Source organism: Ixodes scapularis, unplaced genomic scaffold (genome assembly GCF_016920785.2).
Source record: "Ixodes scapularis isolate PalLabHiFi unplaced genomic scaffold, ASM1692078v2 PGA_scaffold13__105_contigs__length_92229423, whole genome shotgun sequence".
Taxonomy (NCBI): domain Eukaryota; kingdom Metazoa; phylum Arthropoda; class Arachnida; order Ixodida; family Ixodidae; genus Ixodes; species Ixodes scapularis.
This window is the reverse complement of record NW_024609839.1, coordinates 49,467,243-49,483,148: the sequence shown is the minus strand read 5'-3', so window position 1 is coordinate 49,483,148 and position 15,906 is coordinate 49,467,243. Positions and strand designations below refer to the sequence as shown.

Below are 15,906 nucleotides of genomic sequence, written 5' to 3'. Positions count from 1 at the left end.
CGCGGACCCCCATTTGAGAACCACTGAACTAAGGAATTGGCTGCTGCACAGTTTGGCCGTGGTCTATACAAAATGCTTTGTCTAGGAGCCGCACCGTGGCACTACTGTGTCGTCGCGCGCTTCTAATTGTACCTTGACCAGCACCTACCTCAATAATCTACAAAGAAAGATAATTTACCATAATTTAATATCGGCGGTAAAACAGAGGTTACCTCACTTACGTTTTTACTTTTGAAACAATAAATTAATAAAGTAACCACAAGGAGTATTCAAAATTAAAAAAAAAGTCTGGTAGCCCGAGATTAAGGTAACTAAAGATTGTTCGACACCTAGCTAGGTCGCCTAGCTCGTCGGGCTTGCGATACACTGTAGACATTTTCGACAGCCCACTTTTTATTACCTAGTCTACCGAACTCGACAGCGAGGTTTTCTAGCAAGCCATACATTGTAGCAAGTTCTGGCGTCCTTCATTTTCACATGGTTTATTCAACTTGTCGAATCGCTGGTGAGATACGAGTAACAAACATCGATACAAAACGATAAATAAAGAAATATGACTCAAACTCACACATAATACACTAATCCTGAGTAACAGATATAGATCAAAGAGACCCGTTTCAGCATTTGTACGAAGCGACAACCAAGTCCTGCCTCAGCGGACCCACACACAGCGTTGGTGATCGCATTGTGTATCGCCTCGATAAAAAAAAAAAAGGACATGGAAAAAGAACGATAAGCTATTACCGTTCCTTTTTTTCCTAACTGTTCCATACAAAGAAAAATAAAAAAAAAAATAAATACAATTTAGGATGTGGGTACGGTTCAGTACCTTCATGACGGCTTTTACGAATGATCACCCATCCTACAGAAACCCCCGGGGCAAGCAGAAAGGTAGCTTCATGATTTGTTTTGTTTTTTTCATTTTATATGGTATTTTTTATTCATCTGCGTTATTCGAGACAGGTAAATATCTACGGGGAATCGAATGGGAATTTTTTTGTTCATTACTTTCAGACTGAGATACGGCTCGAGACGGCCATTCATCTAGCCACAATCGGTTGGCAATCGCTGACTGCGGTTGTCTGCTGTCTTATTTCCTTTTCTGTTCTTTCTTCGCCTGACTTTCTGTTTTTTTTTAATTTATGTGGGCAAAATATCATACCTGCTATTTTGTTTTTATGTACCACATATTGGATCGACAAAACTTTATTGATATTCACTAAAAAGGGGAACTTATTTTTTAATGGCGAGCGCACAAACGTTTCAGAAATGACGTGGGCTGTAGAATTCCTCCATTATTATTGTCATTCCGGCTGACGGATTCTAACAAAAAATTTTTTTCAGCCGAAGGTTTTGCGTGTTATTCGCTAGCTCTCTTAAAACCTTGCTTTTATTAGATAATTATCTGTTTGCTTACATTTATTTCCGCTTGCCTCTTTTCTTTTTAGGTACTGTTTTATTGTTCGGCAGAAGCTACAGTTACAAGACAAAAATCTCGACTGCAACGAAAGCAGAACACCAACGATAGTTTCACCGCCTAAGTATATCTTTGTAACTTGAAATAGCAGGACTTTTTTGAAGGCAAAATAAACTTCAACGTGTTTTGTTGTTGTTGCTTTTTTATTTGGAATCGGTCTAGAGAAGATTGATCTGTCGTAGAGGTGTGGCAGACACGCTCCTGCAATAGTTTAGTGAAAGCAATGCAATTTTATATTTATTCCTCACGAGACGAGTTTTATTGGGCCGGAATGAATCTCCGGATAGCCTTGGGTGCAATTTCGTATCTGGCACTTCAAAATTGCTCTCAAACTGCGTCTCGGCGGTCGTTGAAAAGGTTTCCCACTTCCGTAAATACCCAGAAATAAAACGAAACAAAAAAGACGGTGTTTTTTTAGGAACAAACGCTTTTTTATAGGGAGACAATTAAACAATTTTTGTGTTTTACTCGCGCAATATTCGAAAACGAGGTTCAAGTAAACTTTCTAAAAGAAATTAATAGGAGGTTGATGTTACGAATATAAGTATAATGCGAATACAAGACTGAAAAAATAAAAGGCGTTTACAATGCCCTGCAACGCCGAATTAGAGCGCAGCTCTTGAGCAGGAGGAGGGGAAGGTACGGAGAGGAGGCTATGCCCCTCCTCCTCTCCTGCTCGCCTCCCACTTAGGGGAGAATTTTCCGCTAAATTTAGTGGAAAAAACTTCCAACTGAATTTAGCGGGGAAAACTTTTCGTTAAATTTAGCGGGAAAATTTACCTGCCAAATTTAGCGGAGAACTTTTTCTGCCAAATTTAGCGGGGGAATTTTTCCGCTAAAATAAGCGGGGACATTTTCCCGCTAAATTTGGCGGGGGAAATTTCCTGCTAAATTTAGCGGGTAAATTTTTTCGCTAAATCTCGCGGGGAATTTTTTCCGCTAAAATTAGCAGGGAACCTTTTCCGCTAGATTTGGCGCAGAAATTTTTGCAATATATTTAGCGGGGAAACTTTTCCGCTAAGTTTGGCGAGAAAAATTTTCCGCTAAATTTAGAGGGGGAATTTACCCATAATGCACCGCGCGGTTACGCCGATGCCGACGGCGACTGCAGCGGCGACGGCGACGCCGCCCAAGTCGGAAACGGGCGCCTAAGAGCTGCGCTCTAAACATTAAACGAGTTCACTTAAGACTGCTTACATGTAGGAAGGCGGAAGCATTGTAGTCCCGCAGGAGAAATGTTTTCGACTAATGTTTCTAGACGTATTAAAGTTTAGCACGACGTATAGGAAGACGAACTTATGGACAACGTTTAGGACGACGTCGAGAACGACGCTTAGAAAGGACACTTAAGGAGACTGTGGCGTATTTGCCCGGACGGCCACGTTTGCCTGCAGAAACCGCCGCAGATGCAGACGCTGCTGCCGATGTCGAGGTCATAGCTGTAGGCGGGGTCACCTCGCAGTTCATCGCACGAAGCACATAACGAGCCCAGATGAAACCCGAAGTGCACCTTTGGCACTCGGCACTCCAACGGTGACATCACGTTAATGACCTACGATGACATCACCCTGACGTATGATGACACATTTTTATGAACATCTTTTGGGCACAACGCCGCCGCTTGTTTTTCACCTAGTGCGCCAAGTGAGGTCATCTGAGAGGTCTAAAACGACGCCAAAGTCAGCACCGTTTTTGACTATACGACTGTGCAGTGCGTGCCGCTCAAGCGCATTTTTATGGCCATGTACTTCGATTTTTCGCTCAATAGGACAAGTAAGGCTTTCGCCTTAATAAACGTTTAGCGAGGCGAACTTGGAACTACGTACTTGACGGAAGGACGACTGTTCCGAGGCAGCGCGTTACCGCTATTTTAATGCACGCGGTGCTTCAGGAATGTTATGAACCAGAACACTCGATGACAGCCGAGAATGGGCAGAAACGTTCTAGAAGAGCAAAAATTGATAAAAAAAAAATACAAGGCCGAACGGGTTTGGAATCTCGTTCTTCTGTGTGGATGCCGCGTGAGCGTTGCTAACTTCGCCATGCACGCGGTAATGTTTATTTTACAGCGATATCTGTTACGGTCTCTTACCACCCCCGGAAAGGACGCCCGTTGTTGATGTTCTAGTTGTTGTCGTTGTTGTAGTTGTAATAGGGCGCAGGGTGTTCGTAGTCATTGTTGCCAAATCCTCAGAGAAATATCGCCCGCCAAGCGCGGGGGCCGAATCTGGGTTACTGCGCACGAAGCCCAGGCGTTACAACAAAGCTACGCGATAGTTTTTTTTTCTTCATACCATGATAAATACATTTCAGCACAAAGAATTGTTCTATTTCAATTTACATTGCATTTTCATTCCATACACATCTTTTCAAAGTTCATTTTAATTGGTAATCCTAAGAAATTTGCTTACTCGCTATGTCGCCCCTTGAAAATGCAGCCAGTTCCAATCTTTCACGTACTCCAATCGAACACTCTTTCCTTTAAAAGACGTCTTTAGCAAACTTGTCCACTCAAACCCTGGTTGAAACTCAGCGTAGGATCTTCATATTTGTTCACTATTTCTAAAGTTCATCCTATCAAACCTCCATATCAAACAAGACCCGTTTTATTTCAAGGCCCTACTTCGTCACTCGGTTTAAAAGGTGTCAGAAAGGGAGCGATGTCGCTCTCTCTTTATAACTTGCATCCAAGTTTGCGAATCGTCATCATCCCCTTCCGGAGCTGCCAATGCCTGCTCAAGAGTACGCTTAATGTCTTGATGTCCATTTTCCCATCAATGCCGATTGCGATCTTCTGTGCTGCTTCCTGGTGGTCTTTCTCGTAAACAGTTTTTTCGGTTCCCCTCCAACTGACTCTCGTTGTTTTTGGTAGGCTTGGGCGTTTTTCTCCCGTGTTGGCACTTCCGCCGCCATAGTTTCCGTGGTAAGTGTAGCATGCAACGATCCTTTCTTTTTGGTTTCCAGCTTGACATCCCGTGTCACGTCTTCTGCCTCAGCGGCATCCATGATATGTTAATTTAACTCTTCGTTCGCACTGCTTTACCCTGTGACTCTGGCGTACGTCTTAACACATTCGCCACTGCTATGTCCTAATCGAAAGCACTTCGATATCCAGGAATTCAAACCTCCCGCCTTAAGTGCCCTGTGCGTTGACAGCGTAAACAGAGCGGTTCGCGACGTGTTATGACGATCAGCGCTATTCCGCCAAATATCTTCTTCTGGTGGGGGAACGTCTTCGATGTTTATGCCTGTCTTTCGTTTCATTCGGTATAATCTGGTTGCCGACTCCACACCTTCGGAATCTTCACCACGCCAGGTTTCCCTTTAAAGCTCAGCCACGTTCCCGCAGGGCTCGAGGACCTTACGTACGACCTCGTCGGGTGTATGAAAGGGTACCCTGTGCAGTCTTAGGCGCACTTCAGTGCTGTGATAGGATCCAGCAACAGTCACTTTAGGTTCTTTACCTTGAATTCCTTGACTTCCATCAGCCGTTCTTTTGCCGCTGTTTTGCCGCTGCAGAGCGAAGGGCCAGCTTCCATGAGTGATTAATTTGATAAGAAACAAAGGTGGCGATCTCCTCCCTGAAGTCCTGGATCCGGTCGGGTTGCCTTCGGTAGTGACAGTGTAAAAACAATAAGGAGTATTCACTGGGCGCCATATTTGTGGGTGCTGTCAAGAGCGCATGCTCAGAACGAGCCCACATTAATAGGTTGCTAAGACCGGCACTCTTGATGGTGTGGAATGCACGTTGCAAAAGAACCGTGGAAGCTCGCCGTCAGCACGCGCTCAGCAGTCATGCACGCAACTATGGCCACCAGTGAATACCTCCTATAGGGAGTATTCACTCGACGCCATATTTGTGGGTGCTGTTTAGAGCGCATGCTCAGAACGAGCTCACATCAATAGGCTGGTAAGACCGGCACTCTTGGTGGTACGGAATGCACGTTGCAAAAGAACTGTGGAAGCTCGCCGTCAGCACGCGCTCAGCAACCACGCACACAGATATGGCCGCCAGTAAATACTCCCTATAGGGACTTGTTAGCAAAGCATTACCATGTTCCGTGTACCGCACTACCGGAGCCTTTGAAGCATGTTTTATAAGCGCGCGCCCGGGTGATAGCGTGGCCTCGGGGCGCGCGCTTAAAAGCATTCTTCCAATGCTTCGTTAGCGCTGTACGCGGAACACGGTAACGGTTTGCTAAAAGTTCCTACTGACTTAGCATTCATTTGTCTACCATGGTCACATACATTTTACTGGTTTTTGTATGGTAAACTTCCGCCACCTGCTTGCACCTCTGTGGTAAATTGCAGTGCTATACGCTCTAAAACCGAGTTTTGCGGGCGGTCTAAAGTGCCTTAGAAGCGTTCGCTTTCATGCTGTAGTAATGCTACCCCATAGTGCGCGTAGACGTCATGGATGCCCAACGACTACGTCGTGACGTTTTGTAGCTATAGCTGTGACTCTACTGCGGATTCATAAAGGACTGCTCATTGTTATCAGTAACGTGATGCGCCCTTTTGAGAAACATTGAAAGCATCTTCTTTCCTAAACAAACAAAAAAAGGATTATCAATCGGCGGTAAATATATACCTTTAAATAATCGTATTTTGATGCTCACGGCCTCTGACCAATGTTGTGCCCACTGCCCGTTACTGAAAATAAATAAGAAAACGGTGTTACTCGTTTGTTCGCCCAACATTAACGCATTGCTGAGATTCATTACCGTCCTGCAACAGTGACGAGGTACCCTTATTGTTGCTTCTGAAAGCTCAGCCGCAATCAGGTGGCTACCAGCTTTAAAATCACGTGAATGGCCTAGCCAAACGCTGCCTACCGTATTTACTCAATTCTAAGCACCCTCTTTTTTTTCACGCCCGCGATGTGCTATCCAGCCAGAGTTGCGGGAGCCAGAGTTGCGCGTTTCACCCCCGGAAAGCCGGCTTTCCTGCACGGCATGTTGTTCCTGCTCCTCACGTGACTGAATTCGGCGAATAGCGGTGCCGCGCGTTCGAGGCGCGCTGCGCGCTCAAAAGCAGGGGAACTTACGTACGCCGGGGCTCGCGCGACTTTTTTCCTGCACGACAATTGATCCGGCTCCTCAAGTGACCAGATCTCGGCGAATAGCGGCGCGCGGCACGTGGAAAACAGACGCGCCACTCTGGTTCCTGCCGACTCATGTTTACAAACAAACCGGACCGCCCCTAGCGGACGACACCGGCGCCGCGCATGCGCGATGGAGTGCAGGCAAGAAGCTCGCCGTCGCCCATAAACCAACCATTGAAATGCGATGTTGTCGGCGTCGGTGTGAGTTCCCCTGCCCTTTTTCGCGTTCGAATTGTTGATTCTACGTCTTCTTGGCAATGTCTGACTACTTCAGCGGCCTAAGTGAAATCAGCGAAATTAACGAGGCTCGTTACACCGCAAAACTTCGCGTGAATAATGTGACATTCATGCGGCGATCATTCCGCGTGGACGCCGCAAAATGGACGCTAAAGCCCGATTCGCATGATGAGATTTCGCTCGCAAATTTAAGTCGCGACGTAACTCGGGCTGCAAAAAAAGTGAACCGTAGCTGAGATGGTCGACGTCGATACTGAAAATCGCAAGAAGAATCGAACGGACAAAGTGAATCAGGCATAACAAGTCAGTAATGGCCACTGGTAACAATAGTCAACATCTCTTTGCATCTACTGTTTACATCGAGCCTACTTACCAATCTTAAAACTCAAGCCTTTTGAGGCCTGCACTTATGTCTTATCGCAAGTACCGGGCCAACATTTGGTCTACGGACAGGTGTCGTCTAAAAGAGTAGACGACAAGCAGAAACGTTTGAAAGAGCAGACGACAGTTCGAACGATCAGGTGGCTGTTTGAACTTGAAGACGCTCTAAACGTAGTCCGCAGGTGGTTCGCACAACTTGACGGTTTTCCGGCGTTCATGTTGGAACAAAACAAATAAATCTGATGACCACAAGTATCCGTAAATTCAACCCAAAGTGCTTCTTGCCGAAGCAATCGTGGTGCCACGGCGTCTGGTTTTTCCTTTCCACGGCACATATCCCGTTTTCGGACGAACCGAGCACAGCAAAAAAAGCGAATATTCCACCAGGACGGAACTGTGCAAAAATTCTTTCTTTGTTAGGACCATTAGGGATTGGAACAATTTAAGTGTTGAAACTGTTTGTGCCGCAAATGCAGAAATGTTTTTTTCTATGTTGTTCGCCCCCTGCAATAATGCCTCAACGGCGCTGCAGGAGCTACCTGAATAAAGAATAAAGAAAACTGACCTTCAAACCTTTCTCGACTATTTTTGTACAGCCCCAGTCGTGACGTTTTAACGAGAATGCAGCTTTTTGTCTGGTTCCTTTCAAAACAACGCACGAATGCAAGTCTCAAATGGGGACATCCGCCCACAGCTTCAGACCGGAAGTGCGCCCGACGCGCCACCACCGCGCCGTGACGTAACAGAGTTCGTCAGCGCGCCGGTAACACGAAGCGTCCAAGGTTAGATCGCGAGGAGAGCGCTCGCTCGGCCGTCGACGCAAATACGCCGCAGACGAAATAAGGGAGCGAAAAAATGACAGGCATACTTTCACATTCACAACTCATAAAAAGTGCTTAGGTATACCTCGAGCTTTATTTTTTTTTTTTTTTCGAAGATCGAAAAATGGTTTTGTGATGAGTACAATATACTGAAAAATGTAATTAAGATAGAGTAGCAAATACTGTCTTTCAAATTTATATGCAAGAAACCAAATTACTACCAAAAGTAATTGAAATATAGTATCTTGAGTAGGCTATTTGAAAGAGCCACAAGTCTGGTTGGCGCCAGCTAAGGGTCGCTGCGTAGATGCACTAGTGGTGACGTTTTTTGTATTTTTTTTGGGGCGGGGGAAGCCTAGGTTTTGTAACGTAGCTGGTGCTGCACTGACCAAGGGTTATAGAGTAAACCGTGTTGCTCGTCTATATGCTGCATATTTTCTATATAAATGGCATATCGCAAATGGGTCAACGTCAAAGCAAAGAAGAAATACTATCGCATTTAAAATCGAGATCATTTGACTTTTCTTTATACTGTTTCGTGTCTTCGTATCTTTACCAACATGTCCAATGTCCATATTTTTTTCTACTTCTTGTTTTATAGTGTTTTTTGTGGGTTTTTTTTTTTTTTCAAATACAAGTGGATTTTTTTTTTTTTTTTTTATACTGCTGAGGCAAAACAAGCTTACATTTTGTTTAGTGAGTTTTTGAGGAGGGTTAGTGGGGTTCAAACAAAGGGAGATCGACTTGTCCAGAGAAAAAAAATTGGATCAACCCACTTATTGCTCAGATTTAATTTCGACTACCAGCTTTGCAATTTGTTCCCAAACTAGAGTGGAGAGTAAACGCAGAAACCGCAATAGTATCATCAAATTAAAAAAAAAAATATTTCGGACCATAGGTTTACTTTTCACGGCGAAACGATTCTTGTACTGCGTTTTTTTTATCTCTTGTATTCGTCCACTTTTATTTTATAAAAATATTAAATATAAAAGATGCCGCGAAGTTGCTACTGAAACACGGGATCAAAACAAGATATCCGAAGAAGGTTTTTTTGCGACATCGAGCCAGAGAAATCAAATTACATATTATAGTTTCTAAATTACGAAGAGCTTTCTTTTATATTTTAATCACGCAATATAGACGAAAAAAAATTAAAAAGTTGTTTTCGAGACGGCTAATTGAAGACACGCGCACGATTGAAGGGGCCATGAAAGGACATCGGGTTGGAATCTTTATGGCTTCGCAGAGGCGCACTACTCCTTGTCTGGCCCAACTATACTCGCACGGAACGCCACTGATTCGCGGTGAAATTGCGAATTTAAAAGTGAACTATCTCTTTCAGTCTTGCCTTTCGCAAAGATTGATGACGAAATTGTAGGATTGGAGCCATCCACCGGACGACAGTCGAGCGCGACTCATGAATTGGACACGACAGCTGCGTGGGCACTCGACTTCGGCGTGTAACAATCAATGCCTCGGTGGAAACTCGGGTAGTGACTTGTGTCCAATCACTGCGGTGATGAGAATAGTCAAACTCTAACAATGCCTGGAGCTCAGCGGACGTTTTTTACTTTGCCGACCCCAGCGCGTGGCTTTGATTAACGTTGGCGGCATAGTATAGGCATCAGGTAACGTGGCCGCGTTTTCTGACTCCGAGTTAAAAGAATAAACAATGCTCACATTTCTCGATATTTTTTTGTTGTTATTTTTGCAATTGTCGTTGCTCAGAAAGAAAAACCAAGTCAAGTTTGTTCAGTTATTTACTTTAGGGAGTGATTTTAGAGAAGTATTCGGCGAAAATAATAAACTCGCTTCATGGCTCGTTGAAGAGAGACGTTTGACATTCGCGTTTTGAGCCGAAAGCGCCGGGTCTGCAAGCCGCAGACACAAAATATTGCCATCGAATTGAGTTCTTCGCATCAGCAGAAGTAGCAATTTTATTGTCAGTGGTATTAATTGCTCGTCACAATGATAACACACGTGTCGCTGCTGGAAACATAATTAAGCGCACCTTTCACTATGATCGAAGGCTGCTGACGTCGGTGTCATGTCACGCGAGTGAAGGTGTTAGCGGCGAGACAATCAATTTACTATGCATGCTTAAACGTTGAAATTTTACCCGGAGCAGACTATCTACAAGGAGGGACTATATAAGGTTTTGTATTTTTCTTCATCGTTTACCGTGACATGACGTTAATAATTTTATGAATAACAAATTATATGAATGGTGATTTACGTATGATACAAGTTCCTTTGTGAGTTAACGCGGCAGGCATTTGTCACAATGTGCTGTGTCTGATTTGTTTTTTTTTTTTTTTTTTTTTTTTACGTTTGTATTAGGCATTAAGTGCCGATTACGCACTGGGCGCGGATTATCTAACAAATAGTTGTTTTTTTTTTAGCTGAAATTGGATTATTCACTTTGCGCAGACTATCGTCCGGGAATACGGTACTTGAGATTCACTGAGATTAGAGCAACTTTATTTGTCCCTCAGAAGCCCACTGCCTGTGAAAGAAATGTTACATAACCCGAATATCTCGCCTCCATTACGCAGCCCAGCTAGAATAAGCTCTCTTCTACAAGCGTTCTATTGGCTCAAAAGTTCACGGACGTATCGTTGCGTCATCGGTTAAATAAAAAAAAATACGTATATTGTGAAATTTTTACAGTTCAATGTTTCCTTTCATAAGGTTAGTTCCCTTACAAATGTATAAGAAAACATGCCTTGGGAATTTCGAAAGCAGCTTCTGTACCCGTTTCTATATGCCTTTCATTGTACCTGTATTGATCTACTTTTTATTCACTTCATAGTATGGATTGCTTTTTGTTCGAGCACCGCAGTGTTTAAAAATAGTTTGCAGTAATGACGGCTAAAAAAAGAAAGAAAGCCAAGCAATCAACCTTGCAAAAGAAAAAAAAAAACACACCATGGCTAGCTTATATATCTTCATCCTCTTCAAAATTATACATCCGAGGAAACGGAGGGGTATTGAACTAGAAACACAACCTTGAACGAAAACCTTAAAATTGCATTTCGAAATAAAAAATTAAATGAGGAGTTTGAGCCAATTTCAACACCGTTCTTCATTTTCTCGTAGAGCTTCTCATCTATACCAAGCGAGTAAAATGATTCAATGCTCTTTTGAAGGGGCCGATAAATAGCTTCTTATAATGGCTAAGCGGCTTAGCGCTGCGCTCAAAGAATTTACTCAGAGGTGGTCGAAGATACTGCATTCTCTTCATCGAACTTTCAAAAAACGAACTTACCTGAGTACAAAAAATTTCTCTGGGGGGTCAAGTGACCTGGGGGGTCACATGACCCCCGAGATCACGTGACACCCCCAGGTCACGTGACCCCCGAGGTTATGTGACACCCCCAGGTCATGTGACCCCCCCCCCCCCCGAGGTCACGTGACCCAAACGTGATTTTGGGAAGGAGGTCACGTGACCTTTGTCTCCTTGGCTCCTCCTCCTCCTCAAGAGCTGCGCTCTAATTCAGCGTTACAGAAAGTTGTAAACGGCTTTCATTTTTTGTGTCTGTGTTGATGTAAAAAATGAAAGCCGTTTACAACTCCCTGTAACGCCGAATTAGAGCGCAGCTCTTGAGGAGGAGGAGGGAAGGGTACTGGGGGGTGGGTCAAGTGACCTCGGGGGGCGGGGGGTCACGTGACCTTGGGGGTCACGTGACCTTGTGGGTCACGTGACCTTGTGGGAGTCACGTGACCTTGGGGCGTCACGTGACGTCGGGGGATCACGTGACCTGGGGCCACGTGACGATACCGATGACGTCATCAGTAGCGTCACTGATGACGCCATCAGTGATGATGATGACGATGCGGATGCCGGTGACGTCATCAGTGACGTCACTAATGACGTCATCAGTGATGATGACGATGACGATGCGGATGCCGGTGACGTCATCAGTGACGCCACTGACGACGTCATCAGTGCCTATGACGTCAACGGGGGTCACGTGACCTCGGGGGGTATCCCCAGGTCACGTGACCCCAGGGGGGGTCACGACCTGGGTAACCATCGTGACCCTCGTGAGGGTAACCCTAGTAACCCTTGTGAGGGCAACTCTCGTGACCCGCGTGAGGGTAACTCTCGTGACCCTCGTAAGGGTAACTCTCATAACCCTCGTGACCCTCGTGAGGGTAACTAACCCTCGTAACCCTCGTGAGGGTTACGAGGGTGAGTAACCCTCGTGAGGGTAACTCTCATAACCCTCGTTACCCTCGTGAGGGTAACCCTCGTGAAGGTTACCCTCACGAGGGTTACTAACCCTCGTAACCCTCAAAAGGGTTACCTTCACGAGGGTTACCCTCACAAGGGTTACTAACCCTCGTAACCCTCGTGAGGGTTACAAGGGTAAGTAACCCTCGCGAGGGTTAGTTACCCTTGTAACCCTCACGAGGGTTACAAGGGTAACTAACCCTTGTAACCCTCGTAACTCTCGTAACCCTCGTGAGGGTTACGAGGGTTACGAGGGTTACGAGGGTTACCCTCGTAACCCTCGTAACCCTCACGAGGGTTACGAGGGTTAGTTACCCTCGTGGCCCTCGTGATCCTCGTGAGGGTAACCCTCATGAGATTAACCCTCGTAACCCTCACGAGGGTTACGAGGGTTGCGGTTACGAGGGTTAGTTACCCTTGTAACCCTCACGAGGGTTACAAGGGTAACTAACCCTTGCAACCCTCGTAACCCTCGTAACCCTCGTGAGGGTTACGAGGGTTACGAGGGTTACCCTCGTAACCCTCGTAACCCTCACGAGGGTTACGAGGGTTAGTTACCCTCGTGGCCCTTGTAATCCTCGTGAGGGTAACCCTCATGAGATTAACCCTCGTAACCCTCGTAACCCTCACGAGGGTTACGAGGGTTGCGGTTACGCCGACGCCGACGGCGACGGCGACGGCGACGGCGACGCCGACGGCGACGCCGCTCAAGCCGGGAACGGGCCCCTAAGAGCTGCGCTCTAAAAAGTGAAAGCCGTTTACCACTCCCAGTAACGCCGAATTGGAGCGCAGCTCTTGAGGAGGAGGAGGGAAGGGTACTGAGGGCCACGGTTTCTTGGGGGGGGGTCACGTGACATAGGGGAAAGGGTCACGTGACCCCCCCAAGGGCACGTGACCTAGTTGGGGTCACGTGACCTCGGGGGAGGGGGGTCCACGTGGAGGGGGGAGTCACGTGCCCCTCCCCAAGGTCACGTGACCTCGGGAGGGGGTCACGTGACCAAAATTTCCCCGCTAGATTTAGCGGGGAAATTTTTCCGCTAGATTTAGCGGGGAAGTTTTTCCGCTAGATTTTGCGGGCAAATTTTTTCCGCTACATTTAGCGGGGAAATTTTTCGCTAGATTTAGCGGGGAAGTTTTTCCGCTAGATCTAGAGGGGAAATTTTTCCGCTATATTTAGCGGGGAAATTTTTCCGCTAGATTTAGCGGGGAAATTTGTCCGCTAAATTTAGCGGGGATATTTTTCCACTAGATTTAGCGGGGAAATTTTTCCGCTAGATTTTGCGGGGAAGTTGTTTCCGCTAGATTTAGCGGGGAATTATTTCGCTGCGGGGAAATTTTTCCGCTAGATGTAGCGGGGAAATTTTTCCGCTAAATTTAGCAGGGAAATGTTTCCGCTAGATTTAGCGGGGAGATTTACTCATTATGCACCGCGTGGTTACGCCGACGGCGACGCCGACGCCGCTCAAGCCGGGAACGGGCGCCTAAGAGCTGCGCTCTAGAAGAAATAATTAAGGACCTGATTTTGCTACTTACGGCGACCTTCTGCTAACGAAAGGCGTCCGATTGGTGCAGCAGCCGACGTGGTGGGAAAGATATCAGTGAAGGCGCTGACACTGATCTCCTATAGACGCTCTGCAGAAGTTGTGCATGGGCTCCGCCATAACCGACCTTCAGTTTTCGTTTCCTCTTATTCCCTTTATTTCACTTCATCATTACCATAGCAAGCCATGTTATTGCCATTTTAGATTCGACTGTGTCCTTCTCCCCAGCTTTGGTCTTTGTGGAGGCTCGTCAATGCCCGCTTCAGTGACTTGGTATCTCAATAAGACAAGAAAAGGTCAGCAATGGCGGCTGTAATCTGGCGCGTGCGCAAAGTCTATAGTAGACGATGTTTTGTGGGGATCAGTGGCCGAGTTGGCTAGCACATACCAGCTCGGAGCACGAGGAGCAAAAGCTCGCACTATAGAGCTCATTGATCCTGGTTTCAATCCCCACCCCTGACCGTTTTGATGTGGGTGACCACAATACCGGCTTGCTGTCATGTATCACTACTGCGTGGTGCACGTCAAAGACCCCAGGCTTGCGGTTGTACTGCACTTGCAAAATTGCTCATCTACAGCTGAGAGACAAGTCGCCCGTTGAGGCAGACTACGTTCAGGCTGCATAAACGTACCCGCACAGATTTACTTTTTTTACACAATGTTTTATGCGTCCAATGCGGCGTAGGCTTTCTTGGTGTATGTTATTTTTGTTTTGCTTTTTCTACTAATAAAAGGCACCGAATAGACACAGGCAAGAAATATTACTTGACGTGCTATTTTCGTCGTAACATGCATTTGAACTGCTCCCGCCATATCTCAGCTTTTGCGTCACCGAGACGAATTCGTTTGCAGACAGCCGACGTCGGTAGTGAATTGAGGCTTTTAACAGGCCCTTTTTGAAGTTGGCGCCATCTGCGAGCTAGTGCGTTGAGTTATCCGAGCCCGCCATTCTTTGGGAACGCACTCTGGGCCTGTATCAGACACGAGGACTGCGTTAACATTCGGCAGAAACTCGGTTTTCTATTGTTATTTAGAGGGATAAATTACCGATGTGCGGTTGGCCGGATGTTCAGCGGTTTTCAACCCATGTTAGCGTTTCGTCTGGCGCTCTAAAATGTTCTCCGCGGAACACTTATCAATCACAACGAAATTCATTTCGGTGGTAAGCTGATACCCTGAGATCGCCACCTTTGACCGCTCCCAACAAAGGTGTCGGTGAGAATAACGTTTGCGGCGTCATTGAGATATCGCGCTTACAATCGTTGAAACAAGCTTTGCATTGATTTGTGCGTTAATGCGTGAATCCGTTTTCCACTTCCGCCAGATGTAATAAAACCAGTGCAGTAAAAAAAAAATGTAGGCTACATAATTTTAAATTGACAGTTTTAACAGACGTACGACGAGCCAGATACATCGGCCGCAAAATAGAGCTCTCTTCAAGGCGTATGAACTCGGTCGCTGATGCATTAAACGCCTACCGAATACTGCACAAAAGATCGAAACAATGGAGGTGAGCTGTGGCAAATATGACAGAACAACGCACCTAATAACCCCTGTACATCAAAGCGGTGCGAGTGGAACAGGAAAGCTCCTTTCAAAGGTTTCCTTTTCTTACTGCACTGGTTTCAGACTAGTTACGCAGTCATGCATCGTTATTATGAACGTGTCTGTTCTTCTAAACAATCGTCCATATTGTGACTTGTTCATAATGACGAGACAAAAATGCATGTATTCATCCGATACGCCCGCGCAAATGTTATTCATATAGCGGGGTGTTCATATTAACGAGACATTACTTAGCGGTAAATTGGCCAAAAATTCATTTCTCCCCTGCGCCTGAAATTTAGCGTTTTTTTTACAGCGGAGCTGTTAAGGGCTGGTTACCCCAGTATCGTGTCCGCCAGCAAAGAAATGATGACAGAAAACTCTGGACAACTACCGCCACATATGAGTGAAGGCGGCAACCAGACAACCGGCTTGATGGCTGTATAATTGCCGCTGTCGCTTTCCCAGCATTTCCACTCTGGCCTACCGACTTGCGGCCGGCAATTTCTTCATTCCCCCCATAGTACAGCTTCACTGCTCTTCCTTCTTCATCACAGTGGAAA

The 15,906-nt window shown here is 46.0% G+C and overlaps 1 protein-coding gene across 1 annotated transcript in view; it reads right to left on the bottom strand.

The window, feature by feature from the left end:
• Positions 1 to 15,906, bottom strand: part of LOC120842316 (corticotropin-releasing factor receptor 1-like) — a 177,943-nt gene that overhangs the window by 146,997 nt on the left and 15,040 nt on the right. The gene's annotated exons all lie outside the window — the stretch shown is intronic.